A 24,025-nucleotide genomic window follows, 5' to 3' on the forward strand; every position below is an offset into this window, starting at 1 on the left:
ATCCAAAACAGGGGATCTCTGCTGTAACGTGACCTTTTCTAACGCTCCCATAGGCTCTCAGAAGGCACCAGAACGTTGAATGGTGACTTTGCAGGCCATGGCTGAAAACAGTAGTGCATTTGGATAGTGGTCGATCTGAGAACAATGAGACTGGGGCGCATGCATGAGCCGACACCATGTTTTTATCTTTTCGTCTTTGAACGAAAACAGGGTTTCCCGGTCGGAATATTATCGCTTATTAAGAGAAAATCACATAAAAATTGATTTTAAACAGCGTTTGACATGCTTCAAAGTACGGTAATGGAATATTTTGAATTTTTTGGTCACGAAACGCGCCGGGCGCATCACCCGTCTTTACCCTTCGGATAGTGTCTTGAACGCACGGACAAAACGCCGCTATTTGGATATAACTATCGATTATTTGGAACCAAACCAACATTTGTTATTGAAGTAGAAGTCCTGGGAGTGCATTCTGACGAAGAACAGCAAAGGTAATCCAATTTCTCTTATAGTAAATCGGAGTTTGGTGAGGGCCAAACTTGGTGGGTGTCAAAATAGCTAGCCTGTGATGGCGAGCTATCTACTCAGAATATTGCAAAATGTGCTTTCACCGTAAAGCTATTTTAAAATCGGACACCGCGATTACATAAAGGAGTTCTGTATCTATAATTCTTAAAATAATTGTTGTGTTTTTTGTGAACGTTTATCGTGAGTAATTTAGTAAATTCACCGGAAGTGTTCAGTGGGAATGCTAGTTCTGAACATCACATGCTAATGTAAAAAGCTGGTTTTTGATATAAATATGAACTTGATTGAACAAAACATGCATGTTTTGTATAACAATGTCCTAGGAGTGTCATCTGATGAAGATCATCAAAGGTTAGTGCTGCATTTAGCTGTGGTTTTGTTTTTTGTGACATTATATGCTAGCTTGAAAAATGGGTGTCTGATTATTTCTGGCTGGGTACTCTGCTGACATAATCTAATGTTTTGCTTTCGCTGTAAAGCCTTTTTGAAATCGGATAGTGTGGTTAGATAAAGGAGAGTCTTGTCTTTAAAATGGTGTAAAATAGTCATATGTTTGAAAAATTGAAGTTTTCAGATTTGAGGACTTTGTATTTTGCGCCACGCCCATCATTGGATATTGGAGCAGGTGTTCCGCTAGCGGAACGTCTAGATGTAAGAGGTTATAAGCAGTTAGATTAAACAACTCCTTTGTAATGGGCGGCAGGTAACCTGGTAGTTAGAGTGTTGGACTAGTAACCGGAAGGTTGCAAGATCAAATCCCCGAGCCGACAAGGTAAAAATCTGTCATTCTGCCCCTGAAAAAGAAAGTTAACCCACTGTTCCTAGGCCGTCATTGAAAATAAGAATTTGTTCTTAACTGACTTGCCAAGTTAAATAAAATGTAAAATAAAAAAACACTTTTTTTAATGAAACATGTATGGAAACAGGTGAATTAACACTCAGCAGGCTCAGGCAAGCTAAAACCCACATGGTAGCAAAAACTAACTAGCAGAAATTGATAACAAGTTAGAAATTATTTAAAACACTTTACTAGTTAACCTGTCACGGCTAGGGGGCAGTATCTTCATGGCCGGACGAAAAACGTTATTTTGTCAACGTTTATGATGAGTATTTTTGTAAATTGATGTGCACATTCACCGGACATTTGGTGGGAATACATTTTCTGAATATCGCGCGCCAATGTAAAATGCTGTTTTTGGATATAAATATTAACTTTATCGAACAAAACATACATGTATTGTGTAACATAATGTCCTAGGAGTGTCATCTGATGAAGATCATCAAAGGTTAGTGCTTCATTTCGCTGTGTTTTGGGTTTTATTGACATGTCCTTGCTTGGAAAATGGCTGTGTGATTATTTTTGTCTATGTACTCTCCTAACATAATCTAATGTTTTGCTTTCACTGTAAAGCCTTTTTGAAATCGGACAATGCGGTTAGATTAACGAGAAGGTGGGACGCTAGCATAGAAGTTAACAAAAAATCATGTATGTCATAAAATATATTCACCCCACCCAGTATTGTAATCCAAAATTACCAGAAAGCATGTAGTCTTTGGCTCAGACAGTGTAGTAGTGTGGGCTCAATAGCATCTCATTAGTGTGCAAGATCTTGAGAATGAGCTGTACATGTGATGGAAGACTAAACTGCACGTGATGGAAGAATGCACTGTGCATGCAGAGGGTTGTAATTCCATTGAATTCGGGATAGTTTAACCAAAATATGCCATAAGACCTAGAATTGCCTGGTGAATCCCACAAAAAAGGTTCACTGTTATAAGCTAACTTTTTTGATGAATTTAAGCAAAATTCCCCAAATACCAGGACTCACCTTCCCATGGAAAAATTCTGGAAATTTAACGGAAAGTTTGCAACCCTAGTCATGGCATTGAAACGCCTGCTCAACAAAACTGCTGACACATACCGTGGGGTTAAAACTTGCAAAAGTTAATCTACAAGAGGCTGCGAACAAGCGATTCAGTTTGCATTCTCTCTGAGCCTCTTTACTGTGTCGCCACCATGCTCAATGCTAGGTACAAGGACCACTACTTCGATGCAGACAAGAAACAAGGTTTAAGTGAAATGTTAGACAAAGCTGGACAAGATGGAAACGGACACAGTGACAGTGCGCACCGAGGAAGAGAGGCCACGGACAGACAGAGCTGAAACTTCATTGATTGACATGTATGAAGGAAAACCTGGTTGAGACTGAAGAAATTAACAATGAAACAGCACAGCAAGTAAGTGAAAGAACTATGCTTTACTGGTAATGGGGACATACGTAAATACCCCCAGAAATATTTTTGATCAGTGTGTGTGTGTGTGTGTAACTATTAAACTGTACTAGAATGCATAAAAGGCAGCAAAAGTTTTAAATATTGCTTATCGGTATCGGGTTTTTTTGGCAAGGAAAATATCGGATATCAGTATCAGCCAAAAATGTCATACATTCAGAGGTCATTCAATTCAATATTCATCAATAATAAAAAAGCACTTTCTGGCTAAAGAGACAAGACTAACAAGGGAAATGCATGAACTAATAGTACAGGAAGATTGCAATAAAACTACAGAGATACAAAATAAGTTTGTTTTTCCTCTAAGAACTTATTCAAGAACGATCTAATGTAATCTATTACAAAAATAAAGCAAACTTGATGGAATATGGAGAAAAATGCACAAAATTCTTCCTGAATCTCCAATACAGGAATGCTAACAAAAAGAATTTGCAGAAACTCGTTACTGAAGACGGAGTCATCTAAGATTCTCTGAATTATATTTTAAAAAGAGGAAGCTAATTCTGTTAGGCAGATGTTCTCTTTTCCGTCTCACCCGCACTGAATGAAGATTATGGTAAGGAATTCTTTCCAAATAATATATATTTTATTAATTTTTTATTTCACCTTTATTTAACCAGGTAGGCAAGTTGAGAACAAGTTCTCATTTACAATTGCGACCTGGCCAAGATAAAGCAAAGCAGTTCGACAACATACAACAACACAGAGTTACACATGGAGTAAACAACATACAGTCAATAATACAGTAGAAAAAAATAAGACTATATACAATGTGAGCAAATGATGTGAGATAAGGGAGGTAAAGGCAAAAAAATGCCATGGTGGCAAAGTAAATAAAGTATAGCAAGAAAAACACTGGAATGGTAGATTTGTAGTTTGAAGAAAGTTCAAAGTTAAAATATAAATAATATGGTGCAAAGGAGCAAAATAAATAAAATAAATAAATACAGTAGGGGAAGAGGTAGTAGTTTGGGCTAAATTATAGATGGGCTATGTACAGGTGCAGTGATCTGTGAGCTGCTCTGACAGCTGGTGCTTAAAGCTAGTGAGGGAGATAAGTGTTTCCAGTTTAAGAGATTTTTGTAGTTCGTTCCAGTCGTTGGCAGCAGAGAACTGGAAGGAGAGACGACAAAGGAGGAGTTGGCTTTAGGGGTGACCAGAGAGATATACCTGCTGGAGCGCGTGCTACAGGTGGGTGCTGCTATGGTGACCAGTGAGCGGAGATAAGGGGGGACTTTACCTAGCAGGGTCTTGTAGATGACCTGGAGCCAATGTGTTTGGCGACGATTATGAAGTGAAGGCCAGCCAACGAGAGCATACAGGTCGCAGTGGTGGGTTGTATATGGGGCTTTGGTGACAAAACGGATGGCACTGTGATAGACTGCATCCAGCTTGTTGAGTAGGGTATTGGAGGCTATTTTGTAAATGATATCGCCGAAGTCGAGGATTGGTAGGATGGTCAGTTTTACGAGGGTATGTTTGGCAGCATGAGTGAAGGATGCTTTGTTGCGAAATAGGAAAGCCAATTCTAGATTTCACTTTGGATTGGAGATGATTGATGTGAGTCTGGAAGGAGAGTTTACAGTCTAACCAGACACCTAGGTATTTGTAGTTGTCCACAAATTCTAAGTTAGAACCGTCCAGAGAAGTTATGCTGGATGGGCGGGCAGGTGCAGGCAGCGATCGGTTGAAGAGCATGCATTTAGTTTTACTTGTGTTTAGGAGCAGTTGGAGACCACGGAAGGAGAGTTGAATGGCATTAAAGCTCGTCTGGAGGGTTGTTAACACAGTGTCCAAAGAAGGGCCAGAAGTATACAGAATGGTGTCGTCTGCGTAGAGGTGGATCAGAGATTCACCAGCAGCAAGAGCGACATCATTTATGTATACAGAGAAAAGAGTTGGCCCAAGAATTGAACCCTGTGGTACCCCCATAGAGACTGCCAGAGGTCCAGACAGTAGGCCCTCCGATTTGACACACTGAACTCTGTCAGAGAAGTAGTTGGTGAACCAGGCGACGCAATCATTTGAGAAACCAAGGCTACTAAGTCTGCCGATGAGGATGTGGTGATTAACAGAGTCAAAAGCTTTGGCCAGGTCAATGAATACGGCAGCACAGTATTGTTTCTTATCGATGGCGGTTACGATGTCGTTTAGGACCTTGAGCGTGGCTGAGGTGCACCCATGACCAGCTCTGAAACCAGATTGCATAGCGGAGAGGGTGCGGTGGGATTCGAAATAGTCGGTAATCTGTTTGTTGACTTGGCTTTCGAAAACCTTAGAAAGGCAGGGTAGGATGGATATAGGTCTGTAGCAATTTGGGTCAAGAGTGTCACCTCCTTTGAAGAGGGGGATGACAGCAGCTGCTTTCCAATCTATGGGAATCTCAGACGACACGAAAGAGAGGTTGAACAGGCTAGTAATAGGGGTTGCAATAATTTCGGCAGATAATTTTAGAAAGAAAGGGTCCAGATTGTCAAGCCCAGCTGATTTGTAGGGGTCCAGATTTTGCAGCTCTTTCAGAACATCAGCTGAATGGATTTGGGAGAAGGAGAAATGGGGGAGGCTTGGGCGAGTAGCTGTGGGGGGTGCAGTGCTGTTGAATGCAGTAGGGGTAGTTAGGTGGAAAGCATGGCCAGCCGTAGAAAAATGCTTATTGAAATTCTCAATTATAGTGGGCTTATCGGTGGTGACAGAGTTTCCTATCCTCAGTGCAGTGGGCAGTTGGGAGGAGGTGTTCTTATTCTCCATGGACTTTACAATGTCCCAGAACTTTTTAGAGTTGGAGTTGCACGAAGCAAATTTTTGTTTGAAAAAGCTAGCCTTGGCGTTTCTAACTGCCTGTGTGTATCGGTTTCTAACTTCCCTAAAAAGTTGCATATCGCAGGGGCAGTTCGATGCTAATGCAGAACGCCACAGGATATTTTTGTGTTGGTTAAGGGCAGTCAGGTCTGGGGAGAACCAAGGGCTATATCTGTTCCTGGTTCTAAATTTCTTGAAAGGGGCATGCTTATTTAAGATGGAGAGGAAGGCATTTAAAAAAAATAACCAGGCATCCTCTACTGACGGGATGAGGTCAATATCCTTCCAGGATACCAGGGCCAGGTCGATTAGAAAGGCTTGCTCGTTGAAATGTTTCAGGGAGCGCTTGACAGTGATGAGTGGAGGTCGTTTGACCGCTGACCCATTACGGGTGCAGGCAATGAGGCAGTGATCGCTGAGATCTTGGTTGAAAACAGCAGAGCTGTAATTAGAGGGCACATTGGTTAGGATGATATCTATGAGGGTGCCAGTGTTTGCGGCTTTGGGGTTGTACCTGGTGGGTTCATTAATAATTTGTGTGAGATTGAGGGCATCAAGCTTGGATTGTAGAATGGCTGGGGTTGTTAAGCATGTCCCAGTTTAGGTCGCCTAGTAGCACGAGCTCTGAAGATAGATGGGGGGCAATCAGTTCACATATGGTGTCCAGAGCACAGCTAGGGGCCGAGGGGGGTCTATAGCAGGCGGCAACGGTGAGAGACTTGTTTTTGGAGAGGTGGATTTTTAAAAGTAGAAGTTCAAATTGTTTGGGTACAGACCTGGATAGCAGGACAGAACTCTGCAGGCTATCTCTGCAGTAGATTGCAACACCGCCCCCTTTGGTCGTTCTATCTTGTCTGAAAACGTTGTAGTTAGGGATGAAGATTTCACATAAACGGAAAATTAACGAAAATGTACAGAAAGATGAGTGTGAAGGCCAAATTACAGAGGAAGAACTTTGAGGCTATTAAATCCGTTCAGTCTGGAAAAACCCCAGGGCTTGATGGCATACCGGTAGAGGTATATCAAGCCTTTTTTGATATACTAAAAGCTCCATTGTTAGATTGTTTTAACTACTGCTATAGAAATGGTCTGTCAGGTATTCAGCAGGAAGGTCTGATTTCTCTATTATTAAAACAAGACCCAGATGGCAAATCTAAAAAACTAGAGACCCCTTACACTTCAATGTTGTGATGCAAAAATTCTAGCGAATTGCATAGCACTCAGAATTAAAAGGGTTTTACCAGGTATTGTTCATCCTGATCAGACAGTTTTTTTACATGGACGATACATTGGAGATAATATACGACAACTACTAGAAATAATAGAACATCATGAAACATCTAAATACCAGGCCTGGCTTCTTATAGGAGATTTTGAAAATGCATTTGATTAAAGTAAGACTGGATTTTATTTATAAAATGCCTGGATTTTTTCAATTTCGGTAATTCTCTTATAAAATGGGTAAAAATAATGTATAGCAACCCCAGGTGTAAAATAGTAAATAACTGCTAATTCTCAGAGTTTTGAATTGTCAAGAGGATTTAAACAAGGGTGGCCGCTGTCACCATATCTATTTGTTATGGCCATCGAAATGCTAGCTATTAAAATCAGATCCAATAACAGAGGATTAGAAATCCAAGGCTTAAAAACAAAGTTGTCCATGTATGCCGATGGCTCAAGTTTTATATTAAGTCCGCAAGCTAGATCCCTGCAATGTCTCATTGAAGATCTAGATAACTTTTCTGTACTCTCTGGACTAAAACCTAATTATGATAAGTGTACAATATTACGTATTGGATCTTTAAAAAAATTAAACTTTTACATTACCCTGCAGTTTACCTATAAAACGGGCTGATGGTGAAGTAGACATACTTGGTGTCACATACATTCATGTCACAAAAAAATATAAATAAGCCCTCCACAATGAATTTCAATGGAAAACTTGTAAAAATAGACAACTCCTTAGTCATATGTCAGTTTACTCACTTATGGCGCTGCCCACTCCTGATTCGTTTTTCAAATCATTTGAGCAAAATATATTTAGCTTAATCTGGGACACTAAACCAGACAAAATAAAAACGTGCCTAAAAAAACTCAGCAAAAAAAAGAAACGTCCTCTCACTGTCAACTGAATTTATTTTCAGCAAACTGGGGGGGTCAAAATCAAAACTAACAGTCAGTATCTGGTGTGGCCACCAGCTGCATTAAGTACTGCAGTGCATCTCCTCCTCATGGACTGCAACAGATTTGCTAGTTCTTGCTGTGAGATGTTACCCCACTCTTCCACCAAGGCACCTGCAAGTTCCCGGACATTTCTGGGGGGAATGGCTCTAGCCCTCCCCCTCTGGTCCAACAGGTCCCAGACGTGCTCAATGGCTTTGAGATACGGGCTCTTCGCTGGCAATGGCAGAACACTGACATTCCTGTCTTGCAGGAAATTAGCCATAGTGCTCATTCTGTGCGTGATGGCATTGTCATGCTGGAGGGCCATGTCAGGATGAGCGTAGCCTGCAGGAAGGGTACCACATGAGGGAGGAGGATGTCTTCACTGTAACGCACAGCGTTGAGATTGCCTGCAATGCTGTGACACACCGCCCTAGACCATGACGGACCCACCACCTCCAAATTGATCCCGCTCCAGAGTACAGGCCTCGGTGTAACGCTCATTCCTTCAACGATAAACGCAAATCCGATCATCACCCATGGTGAGACAACCGCGACTCGTCAGTGAAGAGCACTTTTTGCCAGTCCTGTCTGGTCCAGCGACGGTGGGTTTGTGCTCATAGGCGACATTGTTGCCGGTGATGTCTGGTGAGGATCTGCCTTACAACAAACAGGCCTACAAGACCTCAGTCCAACCTCTCCCAGACTATTGCGGACAGTCTGAGCACTGATGGAGGGATTGTGCGTTCCTGGTGTAACTCGGGCAGTTGTTGTTGCCATGTCCCGCAGGTCTGATGTACCGATCCTGCACAGGTGTTGTTACACGTGGTCTGCCACTGCGAGGACAATCAGCTGTCCGTCCTGTCTCCCTGTAACGTCGTCTTAGGTGTCTCACAGTACGGACATTGCAATTTATTGCCCTTGCCACATCTGCAGTCCTCATGCCTCCTTGCAGCATGCCTAAGGCACGTTCACGCAGATGAGCAGAGACCCTGTGCATCATTCTTTTTGTGTTTTTCAGAGTCAGTAGAAAGGCTTCTTTAGTGTCCTAAGTTTTCATAATTGTGACCTTAATTGCCTACAGTCTGTAAGCTGTTAGTGTCTTAACAACCATTCAACAGGTGCATGTTCATTAATTGTTAATGGTTCATTGAACAAGTATGGGAAACAGTGTTTAAACCCTTTACAATGAAGATCTGTGAAGATATTTGGATTTTTACGAAATATCTTTGAAAGACAGGATCCTGAAAAAGTGACGTTTCTTTTTTTGCTAGATTTATATAATGAATTGGGCGGGTTGAGATTATTAAATATAAAAGCACTAAACCTCTAAAAGCGTCCCTTATTCAAAGGTTTTACTTGAACCCTAAATGATTCTCAAGTAGATTACTAAGAAAAGCTCATCCACTGTTTAAAAATGGCCTTTTTGCCTTTGTGCAGATTGCCATGTCTCATTTTCGAATTAATTGAAAATTATACTTTGAAAAAAGTATCTCTTTTTCAAACAAACATTGCAGAGCTGGCTACAATTTCAATTTCATCCCCCTGAAAAGATAGAACAAATATTATGGCTGAACTCAAATGTGCTGTTCGATAAAATACCTGTACTTATTTATGCATATCGATGCATCCCTAGTTTAGATCCTTTCTTCGTCTTTAATGCTGCAGCCCCTATCATCATCCTCTGTCTCTCCTCTCTGGGGAGGTTCCCATTGCTTGAAAGGCAGCCATGTTGCATCCTTTATTTAAAGGGGGAGTGATTTAAAGGCCAATTTCTATCTTGCCCTGTTTATCAAAAGTGTTGGAAAAATTTGACAATCAACTGACTGGCTTTCTTGATGTCTATAGTATTCTCTCTGGTATGCAAACTGGTTTATGCTCAGTTTATGAATGTGTCACTGCAACCTTAAGATCAAAAACATAGCTCAGGCAGTAAGTAGGAAGCTCTCTCCATTTATATGCAGATGATACTGTTTTATACTCAGCTGGCCTCTCCCCAGATTTTGTGTTAAATGCTCTACAACAAAGCTTTCTGAGTGTCCAACTTTCTCTGCCCTTAACCTTATTTTGAACACCGCAAAAACAAAACGTAATATGGTTTGGTAAGAAGAATGCCCCTCTCCCCACTGGTGTGATTACTACCTCTTGAGGGTTTAGAGCTTGAGCTAGTTACATAAATACAAGTACTTGGGAGTATGGCTAGATGTTACTGTCCTTTTCTCAGCACATATCCAAGCTGCAGGCCAAGGTTAAAATCTAGACTTTCATCTATGGTAATCGCTCCTCTTTCACCCCAGCTGATTCAGATGACCCTCCTACTTATGCTAGATTACGGAGATCAACAGGTAAGGGTGCTCTCGAGCGGCTTGATGTTCTTTACCATTCGGCAATCAGATTTTCCACCAATGCTCCTTATAGGACACATCACTGCACTCTATACTCCTCTGTAAACTGGCAAGCTCTGTATACCCGACGCAAGACCCACTGGTTAATGCTTATTTATAAAAACACTCCTAGGCCTCACTCTCTCCTGTCTGAAATTACTACTGCATGTCTCATCCTCCACACACACCCGTTCTGCCAGTCACATTCTGTTAAAGGTCCCCAAAGCGCACACATCCCTGGGTCACTCCTCTTTTCAGTTTGCTGCAGCTAGTGGCTGGAACAAGCTGCAAAAAACACTCAAAACGGGACAGTTTTATCTCCATCTCTTCAGTCAAAGACTCAAATCATGGACACTCTTACTGACACTTGTGACTACTTCGCGTGATGTATTGTCGTCTCTACCTTGTTTGCTCTTTGTGTTGTCTGTGTCTAACAATGTTTGAACCATGTTTGTGCTGCTACCGTGTTGTGCTGCTGCCATGTGTCGCTGCCATGCTGTCATCTTAGGTCTCTCTTTATGTTTTGTCCTACATATTTTTTTATCCCACCCCCGTCCCCGCAGGAGGCCTTTTGCCTCTTGGTAGGCCGTCATTGTAAATAATAATTTGTTCTTAAAGGACTTGCCTAGTTAAATAAAAAAGGTGCAGAGAGGACACCTCCTTCCCTTCCACTATTCAAAACACACACACACACACACACACACACACACACACACCAGGGAGCCGGCCAATTGTCTGGGAGATAATGTTTATTTTAGCCTATTCACTGATGGAAATACCAGTCAATGGAAATACACTTGACCGGTCATGCTTATGGATGTATAGGTTCATTTGCATAATTTAGTGGAATTAAATTGGTACAGAGCTTGTAAACGGAAAATCTGTCAGATGGCGCAAGACAGCTGCTGCTAGAGCTTCTCAAACGGCTCATTTGTTGCTGCTGGAATGAAGCGTGCTTTTATAAACCCAATCATTGCGTAACAATTCTAAGCGCAACCGCGTGTTAACTGTTTAAGGCCACGATTAAAAATAGCTACCATTTTAATTTCTCAACTGGTAATTGATGCGCGCTTCCCATTCGCCATTCAAGTGCTTATAGGCAACGGTAGGCAGGCTTCAGCGTGTCACACACCACTTTACAATGAGCTGGGGGCAGTATGTATTTTGAAAACATATACTTCAATTGTTGGAAACCTAAACGTTTTACATTACGAGGCATGTCTTACCTTGCTTCAAATTAAAATCCGACCATAGAAACATAAAGGCAATTTTATAAAGAGACTTACTTCCATATGACATTAAAACCAGTAGCCTGTTTCTATTGGTTTTCAAATCAACTTTCTTTCATTGTCCAGTAGCCAAAGGCACAATCCGAGTCATATTAGCAACCTATGCTATTTGTTGCATCTTTACATATCCCCTCTTTCAAAATTTCTAACAGATATTTTAATCTCTGTCACAAGAAACCACTTTTTACAACAGTGTTTCGGCTAATTGCATTGTGGAACAAACATTTGCGCGTAGCTTACTGCTTTGTGTGCATTGCTGCGCTTATAAAGTGAAGAAATAGTACATCAACATTTTAAGCTAAACGTTCTGATCCGATGTATAAGACTCATTGCTTTTTAAAGTGTTTTCTTTTTTTATGCAGCCTGTAGGCCTACTGGTTGTATTCATTTGGGATATCACCCCACAACTGTCCCAGAGTCTGTTTGGAATAGGCTGTGTTTTTTTCCTCGAACAGAACGACAAACTGACCAATAGAATATGTTGCTGCTATGAAAGTGAACTGTGTCTATGCGTGATCAGGGGTGTATTCATTCCGCCGATTCTGTTGGAAAAAAAGTTTCTTAGACGGAAGCAAAACAGAACAAAAACGGGGATAAACATATCTGAATTTGTCCAATAGAAACTCTTGTTTGCAACTGTTGGACTAATGATTACACCCTATATCAAGCTAGATGCAGGCAAGAGTACGTAAGGCGGTAGTGAATGTCACTGTCTGTCCATGTGTCACGGTCTGTCGCCTGAAATTTGTCTCGACCTGTGTGCACCTACGTTGTAAACCTTCATTCATAGGCTAGGTTGTAGCAACCTCATGATGGGTATAGGGAGAATGTGAGTATCATGTAGTAGCCTAAACCTATCACTGTTACATTGAACTGGGTGAATGGAATATGAATGAGTCATCCAATATGCTGTAATAAAAATAAGGCCAAACTCATGAAGAATTGTTTTTATCCTCCCTCATCTTAAACGGCACTGACTTGGCCTTACGTAATGGAAAAACAATACATCACTCCTTGTGATGTAATGCAATTAACAGTCTTTGCATAACTGGGCAGCAGAGAGAGGCAGAGCTAGAAGTATATTCCAAGGCTAACAATGTGTCAGGGTTGGATTACGATACACTGTTTACTGACAGGACCAGACCTGTAGACAGTGAGTCAAATCATGTCTAAGGGCTTTCCTACCTCACAGAAACACTGGGATACATACAGTACAAACCCAGTTACACTAAAGTGTGTACTGTTTTTATAGGGCTCTCAAATCACTTGGGGTTTTTTTTAGATAGAAAAACAACACAATTGGATGTTCAAAGTCCACAATAATGTTTAAACCACATCAGGAGACAATTGTTTAAGCCTGGGAAAAATGGAAGAAATTTCAATTTTTGGGTGTAGTTACCCTTTGATGCAGTGCATCAGGAAGAGACCGTTGATTGGTTAAGCGGTGTTGCTGTAGCGCTCATGTGATTGCAGAGTTTACAAAACAAATGGCCACTGGATTGATGGAAATAATCATGATTTCATTCTGCCAGCTACTTTGTAGTTAACATTTCATTGAGAATATTTTTGGGAAACCCTTTCCATCCATTCAAAGACTTATTTGTGATTTAGCCACCTCTGTTGTATTTGTTGACATGCCAGATCACATATCCTAATGGCTAGCATCAAATGTTTTTCATTTAGGACTTAGCTAAAGCATACAGGTCTGGCAATCAGAGTTTGCTTTAGGCTCCTTTCGATAAAAACAACTATAGAGAGGGAAAGAAACCCTAATCTTTCTTCCTTTCCACACAACTCCTCCTGTGGGGTTTTCACTGATGAATCGTGCTGCTGTTTCGTCAAAGAAATACTGTAGACAAAGAAGCGGCCTGGACACACACACAAAAGATGTAAAACACAAACAGACTAGAGGGAAGACTTGTCAGAGTTGTGGATCCCTGGGAAGAGTCAAACAGCAGAATGAAAGGCGCTGGCAGCAGCCTATTCCTGTGAGGCAAAGCTCTCATGATGCATTGTCGAGCTCATCACTCAGCTTGGTGAAATTAAATTCACATCACTCACAGCCTTTTCCTGTGCCAATGCAGTGCATATCATCATGATCCAACCCAGCTTCAATGTCAGGTTAGCCGACACAACCTTGAGCAAAGAGCTTTTAAGGAACTTTCTAAAACACCGACGCTAAGTAGCTCATAGAACACAACTTCCAGCTATAGTGGCTTGAATTCAAGGAAGAAAATGATGGTTGGTGGGAAGAGGATAGCGGAGGAATTGTCAGTAACGAAAGAGCTAATTGGAAGGTTAACAATGACCTTGTTAGCCTCCCAGGAAGGGGTCGGGTCACTGTTTCAATTCTACAGGGAGAGGGGCTGCCTTTTCAGACAGGAGATACAACAAGCCCTATTCAGCGGTACATGACCTTGGTTTGTGAAACGACTGTATCGAAATATATGGTTTGTGTTTAATATAAGTGTCTCTTTCTCCATGTAGAGTAGGGGGAAAAACTACACTACCCTTCACGAAGATCAACGGGGGAAACCAGTCGATAGAGTGACCTGGGAATTGAGATAGATAAACTGAAATTCAAAGAAAACATAAAAAATGACAACAGAAAATGCTCTTTTTGCACAACCTGAACAAGGTTTGGGCATTATACAGTATACTGGGGGATTTTGATAAAAACACAGGATGGTTTTCAATACCGTCAAGTTTTTTAAAATGAATTTGAATATTTGCATCTACTTTTTAAGTAGTCAACTTTGACAAGTTGACCTGTAGTCAACTTGTGCAATACAGTGGAAGATAAAGTAGATCGCTGTCTTCATTTTACATGTCACAATTTTTCATTATGAAGCTTACTGGTAGTCCCCAGTCATGTGGCGTTTGTTTCCAAGCACACAATGATGAGACCGGAGACTTGTGAGTAACTCACTGTTGTGCAGCTCGCACCAGGTGATCTAGTTACAGTATGGAATTCACAACTAGATGTTTGACAGGTAGATATCTTTTAAATATTAACTTTTTAAAATGTGCTAAATGTTCTGCAGTTGCACAATTGGTTTGCTAATTTAGTAGCTTGTTAGCTTCTTCCAAAATCCAGCTTTGCTTGGTAACAGCAGAGAATCCCCTTCGGGATCAAGAGCCTCGCTGTCAAATGTTTGTTTTGTGAGTGCAGCAAACTGAGTAGCATTTTTAGGCCAGAGCCTTGTTAGCATTCGCTATGGGGACTCTACATGTACTTGTTAGCAATGCTAACCTTCAGATTACAAAAGCTCAGTGGGGTTTGAAAATAGCGCCCTTTGTGTTCAGTGTCGGTATTACCAAATATCCCGCTATGGCACAAGGTCGTTATGATGGCATTACAATCTGGATACCGCCCAAGCCTAAACTGATCTATTGCAATGTTGATCGCCATATCTTGCCGATGTTTTACAAATCTGTCCTGCAGAGTGTCCTGTCATTTGGCCTGTTATGCGCGTTTGTAAACATGAGAGTGCAAGACTAAACTGCAGCAACACATAAAAACAGCAAGCAAGATAAATGGTATAGGCCAAGAGTCGGCCAACAGCCAGTACACAAATCTCATACTCCAAAAACATGACAAACATTCTAAAGAAGGATCATTCTAAAAAGGACAGTACCAACTTCCTCCTAAATTCACCCAAAGCAGCCGCAGCCTGACTGGGGGAAAATACTTATTGAAAAGAAACAAATAGATACAGGGACTTTCAGCCATTAGGCTGTTTAATGGAAAGACTTAGCAAAGACTATTTATTGGTTGAAGGGAGTGTGTATTGAACATCCACTGTAAATATGTAGCCCATTGAACTTTTCATATCAATTTTATTGTGCACCATTCTGTGTTTGTCTTTTAAGCACATGACCAAACAAATTTCCCCCTGGTGGGATAATAAAGTGAATCTAATCTAAGGAGTTATGAGAGGTCTTCATGACATTTCAAAACATGCATTGCATCCTCCTCCTGAATGAATCCTCGGCAGCAGTGGGACGGGTCGGGGGAGGGGTTGAGGTCTGGTTGTCTCGTGTCCTCAAAACCCACATGCCAAACGGGGGTGGGGAGTACATAGCCTAAACCCTGCTGAAATAGAGCCACCCAGCATCTAGATGAGGTAACGCAGGGTCAAGGGACATGACATGGTCAGAAGGATACGAGCCCAGCACCCTCAGGACAAACGGCCGGACTGCTGGAAACAGGAAGCGAGAGGAGTCGCATGGGGCTGCAGTTGGGACTCCCTAAAAACACGACACTTCGATACAGCTACGCAGAGAAGTTTATTTTCGTAGCAGGTTAGGAGAACATTTTCTCTAACCTTAACCAAATTCTACTAACGTGCTACATTAATTCTACCGACCTGCTCCGTAAGCTCTCCTAACCTGCGAAAAAGTCACTTCCGGTCATAGCTGTCTCGAAGTGGCATGTTTTTAGGGAATCTCGTAGGGCCAGGACGATTCCAGTATCGCGATACTCGTTAGTATCGTGGCAAGGAAACAAAACACGAAGCGGACTAGACTTCTTTAGGAAAATTAGCCCCAATGTTGGAAACAAACATTATGTTGTCATCCAGATTTACATACATTTACACTGAGTGTACAAAACATTGGGAACACCTTCCTAATTTTGAGTTGCACCCCCTTTTGCCCTTAGAACAGCCTCAAATCGTCGAGGCATGGACTCTACAAGGTGTCGAAAGTATTCCACAGTTGTGTCAAGTTGGCTAGATGTCCTTTGGGCAGAGGACCATTCTTGATTCACACGGGAAACTGTTCAGCGTTAAAAACCCAGCAGCATTGCAGTTCTTGACACACTCAAAACAGTGCACCTGGCACCTACTACCATACCCCGTTCAAAGGCACTTAAATATTTTGTCTTGCCCATTCACCCTCTGAATGGCACACATGCAGGTCTCAATTTCTCAAGGCTTAACATGTCTCCTCCCTTTCATCTACACTCTTTTTAGTGGATTTAACAAGTGACATCAATAAGGGATCATAGCCTTCACCTGGATTCACCTGGTCAGTCTGTGTCATGGAAAGAGCAGGTGTTCCTAATGTTTTGTACACTCAGTGTATTTTACAAGCTATAGCACACAATATTTTACAAATGCATGTTTTTAAAAGGACCAAAAAGTTATCTGCCTCATGTTTTCATTTTTGCCTTGGAAAAAAAATGGATACTGGTATTGTCCCGGCCATAGAATCTCGCTACAGTTTCCTCATCACTTCCTCACACAAATAAACACACACGTTGAGATATAGGTCACACACACAAAACGTGAGATGTCACACACTTCTGTGTGTCTACCATGTCCCTTAGGGTGAGGGGTGGGGGGTCAGGGTTTGACAAGTTCATTTTGTACGTGTCGTGTTGCCTAAGCCACTTCAACACAATGGTTTCAACTCTACCACCAAAAGAGAAAGAGAGGGAGTGAAAGGCATTTTGTTCATCTGCGAAGGCAAGAAAAGTGGAGGGGGGGGGGAAATGCTTAACGAGGCCACTGAAACGAAAGACAGCTGCTTGCATAAGCTGACTTACATAAGAGCTGGCTAATGCCGCTGTTACTTCCAAGTAAAGTTATATGAGATATGCTTAAACAAGATGCACACAGTTAGGAATGCACGTCAGCGTAGGTTGAATACGCTGTTCCTGCTTGTCCTTATAAAAACACAAAAAGGAAATCCAGCGGTGAACATTAAAATGGGCCTAGTTCCAGACTACAGTATACAGTCCAGGGCACAGTGGGAAGTCCCCCTCTGATGTCCTGAGATCTGTCTGTCTCCAAGGGGACAGAGCCTCAGTCAGGCACTTTGATGAACACCAAAAGGGCATGCATCAAAAGGGGCACATAGTGGGCAGTGCAGCCCTTCTGATGTATAGCTAAATATGGATGCGAGTCTGTCCCTTGATACAGTAGGTCTATAATGTGCTGTATCTCCAAAACTCTATCAGTAACCTCTACCATTTCATCACTAAGTAAACATAAAAAATAAAAACGTTGACAAGCTCAACTTAAGCTGATCAATTTGCTTGTGTAACAAAAAGGCATGTTGGGTAAGACTAAACTATCTACAGAGAGAAAAAAAACCCATCAAAGTAATGTCATAAAACAATTGTTTTGCTTTGGTGGTTCATAACGCAAATTGATTTTTTTAACCCTAACCCCCCCCCCCCCAAATACAATACCCAGTAGAACTGGCCGATATGGACAAAAATCCATATCAAACTGCCTGAATTGAAGTGATAATGATCAATAGAACATGTGACCCGATTCAGGAAACTAGGCGTATGTCGCAAGTCACTACCTCACAGGAGAGTCGTTTGAACGTAAAAAAATTGTTTTTTTTCATCAAAATTTGTTTTTTTGGGGCAGACATGCCTTCTTGAACATGTGAACTTTCATGTGCCTTAATAACAAACTCGTATGCCATCTGTAAGTACGAATACAATTGTTAAATTACGAGCCTTGATAGTTAAGCCACAGAAAAAGTGAGCAACCACCATTATCTCAGCCATGATTGGCTGAGATAATGAGTGGGCTGGACATGCCGACAGAGGAGTTCGGATTGGTTTGCCATAGAAGTTCATCAGTCTGTGTTGGTAATCCTGTCAAACACGGCTTTTAAAAAAACATATTGTGTAGTGGAGCTGCATAAGTGTGGCTCACGTTTTGATATCAGTGGAATTAGAGTATGATAGCTAAAGAGATGGAGGAAACACCTGTCTCCGGATTACATCTTCAAACTAAGGGCAACCGTGGCATGGCATTCCTGACTTGGAGATGCGTCCATGCACGATGACGTATACATTTAAGATTAAAAAAAACATGTAACGCTAGACTAATTTTGACAGAAAGTAGTTTCATTTCAAGCTAGTGTACTGTTAGCTAGCTAGCTAACCTTAGCTGGCTGGCTCCCTAGCTGACATTATCATTCATTTCCCAGTGTCGTGTGCTGTTCTAGTTAGTCTAATGTTATCTAGCTAACATTGAACATGGTTGGTTAGCTCCCAGCACTGTGGCATTGTTTAACTAGCTAACGTTGGCTGGCTGGCTCGTTAGCTAAAGTTACGAGACGTGTGTACAACACCCATTGAATATGGCCGGTGTCAGTAAATGTCTGCAAAAAAGAGTAATGAAATTGTTGCCAGCAGAGCTGGTTAGGCTATTTTCATGTCATCCAGAGGTAAACAAATCATCGGCCAGAGCGTCAAGTGTGCCCTCCGAGAGTGAAACGAGATGGGTGGGGCTAAAGCTTTGGGTGAGAACGATGCTGAATGGGCGTAGACAAAGAAGAGCTCTTCACTAGATAGCAAAACATTCAAAGGCGATTTTCTCAAAAGTGAGTTTACAAGTTGATCAACTTTCAAAGCAGAATTACTTTCCCATTGTTCTGCAAATGCAGTGTATAATATACCAATTTGTAGCTCCGAGTCGCTACTCTTATAATGTAAAAAACACAATTTCAAAATGTTGTTACAGAAGACCAAATCCAGGTGTCGAGTCACATATGTTTATAACGTTAAAGAGATTATCTGGTACTTTTGTATACTTTTTCGCCAGAACTTCTGAAAGTAGCACTCATGGGCCAAACGTGGTCCCAGAATATTGCGGAACACGTCACATGTGCAGATATGTGCACCACGTCATTGCTCTCGCTCTGCTGTGTGCATCTTGCTAGCGATCACTAAAATGGCAACGGGCTGAAGCTCATTCGCTAGAACTCAAAATGCTAGGGGGCTGGCCCACGTGGGAGAAAATGTAGGGAAAATGGCTCGGCACAGCTTCCAGAAAAACAGTCACTTTCAAATGTTGTGACTAATTAAGGTAAGACAGTAATTCTGTTCATAGATTATGCATGTATGAACTACACATTGACACATCCAGCCCCAAAGCAAGAGGTTTAAAAAAAATAATAGTTGGTAGTCACCAAAGTTTCAGAGCAGGTCTTTAATGTGCACCACAGTTTATCTTTTAAACTACTACTGCTACTAGTTTGATGGTTGCGGTCATCAAATGTCCCATTAACAATCACCCATGTTAGCAAGCATTTCATTTCAAAGGTCACATTTCTCTATTATAGGCTACTTATCGTAATGAACGATATCAGCAAAATGCCTGCGATCGGTGTCAATAATGTTCAGTTTATCGTGCCACTTCTAATACCCTGCTAGATCATTAGCTTACATTCAGCATTTAGCCTAGTGGTGAGGCAGGCAGACGGGGGCAGATTGAAATAGCTCCCTGATGACTCTATTAAAAGCTTCTCTGTTTGTGACCCGCTGCGGTGAACAATGCTGACCCCGGGTCACCAAGGTATTTTTAGGAGATAAACCCAATGCCAACAGAGGATTTTCTAAAACAGGAAGCCTAATCCCCTCCCACGTTTAAAAAAAAAAATAGTCATGTTGTACAACCTAGCTTCTCTACGCCAATAAACTATAGTGGATGTGAAAAAACCAATGATCTGAGTGAGCAGAGAAGAAGTACCATCCAATCCGGTTTTAGCAAAGGGTCACTTGGACACAACAGACAGATTTGGTAAGGAAGGAGGACGAAAAGGAGTGGTCTGGGAGGGGATCGCATATCCCTGTGTGGGTTGGTGGGGACAAACAGGGTTTCTGTTGAACAATCCCCTGCTCACTGGTACATCATCAACAGTGATGCTGTAGCCTAGATTCGGACAGACACCCTACCTTCCCTTACCATTCAAACAGACTGCTTATATACTCAGCAGACAGACAGACACCATATCCAGTGACCCACACGTACCAAGAGAGATGGGCATACACACACGAACAACCCCTTCCCTTCTATTCAACACACAAACATGCGAGCACACACTATACGAAGTAAAACAAAGATATCTTAAACACACCACACCCCTTGTTTTTAAGTTGTGAATGTTGAGAGGTGTTTAAAGACATAAAGAGACTACCTAAAAACATTGAAATGGGCAGCCTGAAAAGTGCCAGAACGATAGGCTATTATCAATGACCTTAGCCTCTAAATATTTTAGACTGTTCCATCAAGAAACAGGCAGCCAACCGGCAAAAACAGTGGTCTTATTTATTTGGTTTCAGAAAGCGTTCAAAAAGAGCTCTTCAACGGACTCAGCGTTCAACTGGCGTCTTGACAAAGGACCCTTGTGGATCTTAGAACAGTTAGCCTATCAAATGATGAAATTGTGCGCTCAAAACACGCATTTAACAATATCCTGAGTGAATCAGCTAGTGACTAGTAATGGAAAACTAAAACATGGTCACTATAAAAATGTATTTGTTGGAAAATGAATCAAAGAATCATCGCGGTCAAAAGAAAAACCTTGTATCTCCAAAAGTGAAACTTTTCAGGAAATGGAAAACTAACAAATTTGACCTTGAACATATACACAAAACAGAGGTAAGTGTTATAAAATCCCAGTCTTACTGGCAGCTACTCAATTACATAACCCAGCACATTCCAAGTATAAGAATCATGGTGATCCCGGTCTATGGACTGCCTGCTGGGATCTCATCTAGGCCATGTGAGTGATATGCCTATCTCTGTTCTGCTGGGCTCGCTTTTAAACCTCTACTTAATAGGCTACTCTTCTTCAGAGAAGCCTTTACCCAGGCGGAAAGATGCCCCTCCACTCGGTCTAGTACAGTACGTACCACGTACAGACCATTTGGACATAAATAATGGAGCTAGGTTGAATCGGCTTCAGCAAAAAGAGCAGAGATGGTGCAGCTCAGAGCCATTTAGTGTATATTTCTACATGTGTCTTTACACCTGGAACAGGGGCTTGAGAACATAGCCTGCTGGGTGTACGGGGTGAGGGGACAGTGAATATGAACTTCATGATTAAGAGGAGACAAGGATGAGACCGGGACAGAGCTATAAGCTTGGGGAGTTCGAGGGAGGAGATAAAGAGGAGCAGCACCCCTCCTCTGTTTTCAGGCTAGACAGGGAGTGAGGCCAGTGCGTAGGAGAGACAGTTGGGCTAGGTGTCATGTCACCCTCCCTCGCCCGCTGTGCTCGTTAGCGGGAACAGTGAGCGAGCGCCGGCAGCAGCCACCCGCGGACGCTCTAAAAGGAGAAGGCCTTTTAAAATGTTCCCGTCGGATCACATCTGGTATCTGTGTGCTGCTCTGAGACACTCCTCACGTTGAACTGAGGTGAGAAAAAGGCAGAGAGTACAGACATACTCTGAGCACATCGTTGTCTTGTGTGGTTAAGACTTTTCAGCGTGCACAAAGTGGGGGTAAGGAAAGACACGACAACCACAAAGCTAATGGAGTGGTTGATTAAAGGTAAAGAAATCCCCATGGCTGGTGAACATGACAATGGACATGGAGCTGATGCGGCAGCTTGAACATAAATTCCCCCCCCCCAAAATGGATTACAAGAGCAAAGGATTAAGAACAAGTGTGATGGATTAAAAAGACAGAACAGACAGCTTCTTCTTCGCAGAACACTTAATGTTGTGTCTGGGACAGACCTGGGTTCAAATATTATTTAGGGTATTTCAATTACTTTCAAAAGACATTCGGGACTGGTACATAGAGTTCATCAGATACATGATCTAAAAGGGAGATTAAGCAAATACATTTGAATTCCTTTCAACAAAAGAACTAGTCTGTTAAACCAGGGGATCAGGGCAGGGCAAAGAGCCTAATCACTCAGCACAACACACCTTTCAATCCCATTAACACCACATTTAGATAGTTGAATCTCTGGTAGGCCTAAATCCCAATTCTTATTCTCCCAAAATATGGTTATGCAACAAAATTAAACTGGAGGTAAGATGTTGAGGCAGATAGACTAAATGATCTAAACAAAATGTACACAAGATAACATAATACATGTTCTTGTGTCACATCAAAATAACACCGCCAAAACCACAGGTTAAACTAGTTTTAAATTTCAGATCTCACTTTTAGCAAGCCATAACTATTATAACTCTCTATTGGAAGTTAATTATTATTTTGTCTGTTGTAGAATTGCAACAATGAACCATCCTCCATTACCAATGCTTTGCCCCCCCGACTCGACTCCGGAACACGCTGACTGTAGTTACGAAAACCCACGCGTTTCATAACATGCGCTCACTGCAATGGCAATGCAGTCTGAGCACCGTCGATGTGCACTAAGGCTCTCATTGCCCACAGTTGACACAGACAGCCAAAACACGACCAATGTTCCCACAATGAAAACCCCCACAATTAAATTTGGCATGTAAACGAAAAAAGTATGCTCACCTTTCGTATTCACTGCGTGAAATGTCTTCAATAATTTACAGTCAATTCTCAATAAATGTTCAGTTACATGCAGGTTGAAATTTCTTTAGTCAGTTTCTTGAGGAACAGCGATGCTATGCTGTCGGTCCCCTTCAGGAATACAAAAAAACCCGAAACAATACGAGAGTTCCCGGAAACGCACTGCCAAATGTTTAAACATTCGTCGACGAGGGGGGAACAAATTGAGTGAGACACAGGGTCGAGTTTGCGTAACACATTAATATAAATAAAGTTAAATAATACATTAACTGTGCAAACTGGTTATTATTACGTTGATTCAAGTATGGTTTTGCTTTTGCTACACGTTGAGCTAAACTGCACTTTAGACAAACATGTAATATCCAATTGCTATACCATCTAAATGAAGAAATATGATAAATTCGGCCTAAATATCAAACAACCAAGAAGCATGGCCAAAGCCATAAAATGAACCACTTTTAAATTGTTGTCCAATTCCTATGGGTTTTCAAGTTATGAAATGGAAGCTTTCCCAATCTGATATGCTCTTCATTCTCTCTATTCCTAACAGTAACACATTTAATTCTCGGTTAATTGATCAAGGGAATTATATATTTGCCATCATTTTTTCTAGAGATTTCACCCAGTAGGCTAGCAGTCTACTGAGTAATGATCCGAAAAAAGTCTGCTGCCTAATTTATAAATTGTCTCGTTCTTGTGGCGCCCCCTACTGGCCATTTATGTTAGGCGCCCCTTGATTTAGTTGGTAAGAAGACTGACGCTGAGGCTCAGATTTTTCACTTTTAAATGTATGCCAAACAAAAACCAATGCTTCTACATATGCATTGCTTGCTGTTTGTGGTTTTAGACTGAGTTTCTGTACAGCACTTTGTGACATCTGCTGATGTCAAAAGGGCTTTATAAATACATTTGATTGATTGATTGCAAAGTTAAACCAACCATACAAACTCTATGCATAAGGACGACTTTAACAATTTCCACAGAACATTTTACAAAAACAAATTTACTTGAAGAACAGTCCAGATGCAAAGTTTGGCAACAGAATGACGGCACAAATGTCACGAACGCTTCATGCACTTCTTGTTCGTTGCAGAGTTTGTCTTCTTTCCCTGATGTGAGTGACATTATACACACGGCCATATTAGTTTGAGCAACAAAAAACAACGCAAGTTTTCCAACTGGGTGACTGATATTGTAACTATAGTAACTAATAGTCTATTGATCACTAGTACAGTTGAAGGCGGAAGTTTACATACACCATTTTCTTTCCTCATAATTCCATCTATTTTGTGAAGTGC

General features: G+C 41.5%; 1 protein-coding gene across 2 annotated transcripts in view; it reads right to left on the minus strand.

Annotated features, from left to right (window-relative positions):
* LOC115166254 (helicase ARIP4) overlaps positions 1-22,861 on the minus strand; it is a 71,495-nt gene extending 48,634 nt beyond the window's left edge. The window contains exon 1 of one of the 2 annotated variants that reach the window (XM_029720084.1): positions 22,710-22,861. The gene's annotated coding sequence lies outside the window, so the exon portion shown is untranslated. The remainder of the gene's footprint in view (positions 1-22,709) is intronic. The other variant, XM_029720083.1, reaches the window with a different exon arrangement.
* Between the last annotated feature and the right edge of the window lie 1,164 nt (positions 22,862-24,025).

Source organism: Salmo trutta, chromosome 28 (assembly GCF_901001165.1).
Source record: "Salmo trutta chromosome 28, fSalTru1.1, whole genome shotgun sequence".
NCBI classification, from domain to species: Eukaryota; Metazoa; Chordata; class Actinopteri; order Salmoniformes; family Salmonidae; genus Salmo; species Salmo trutta.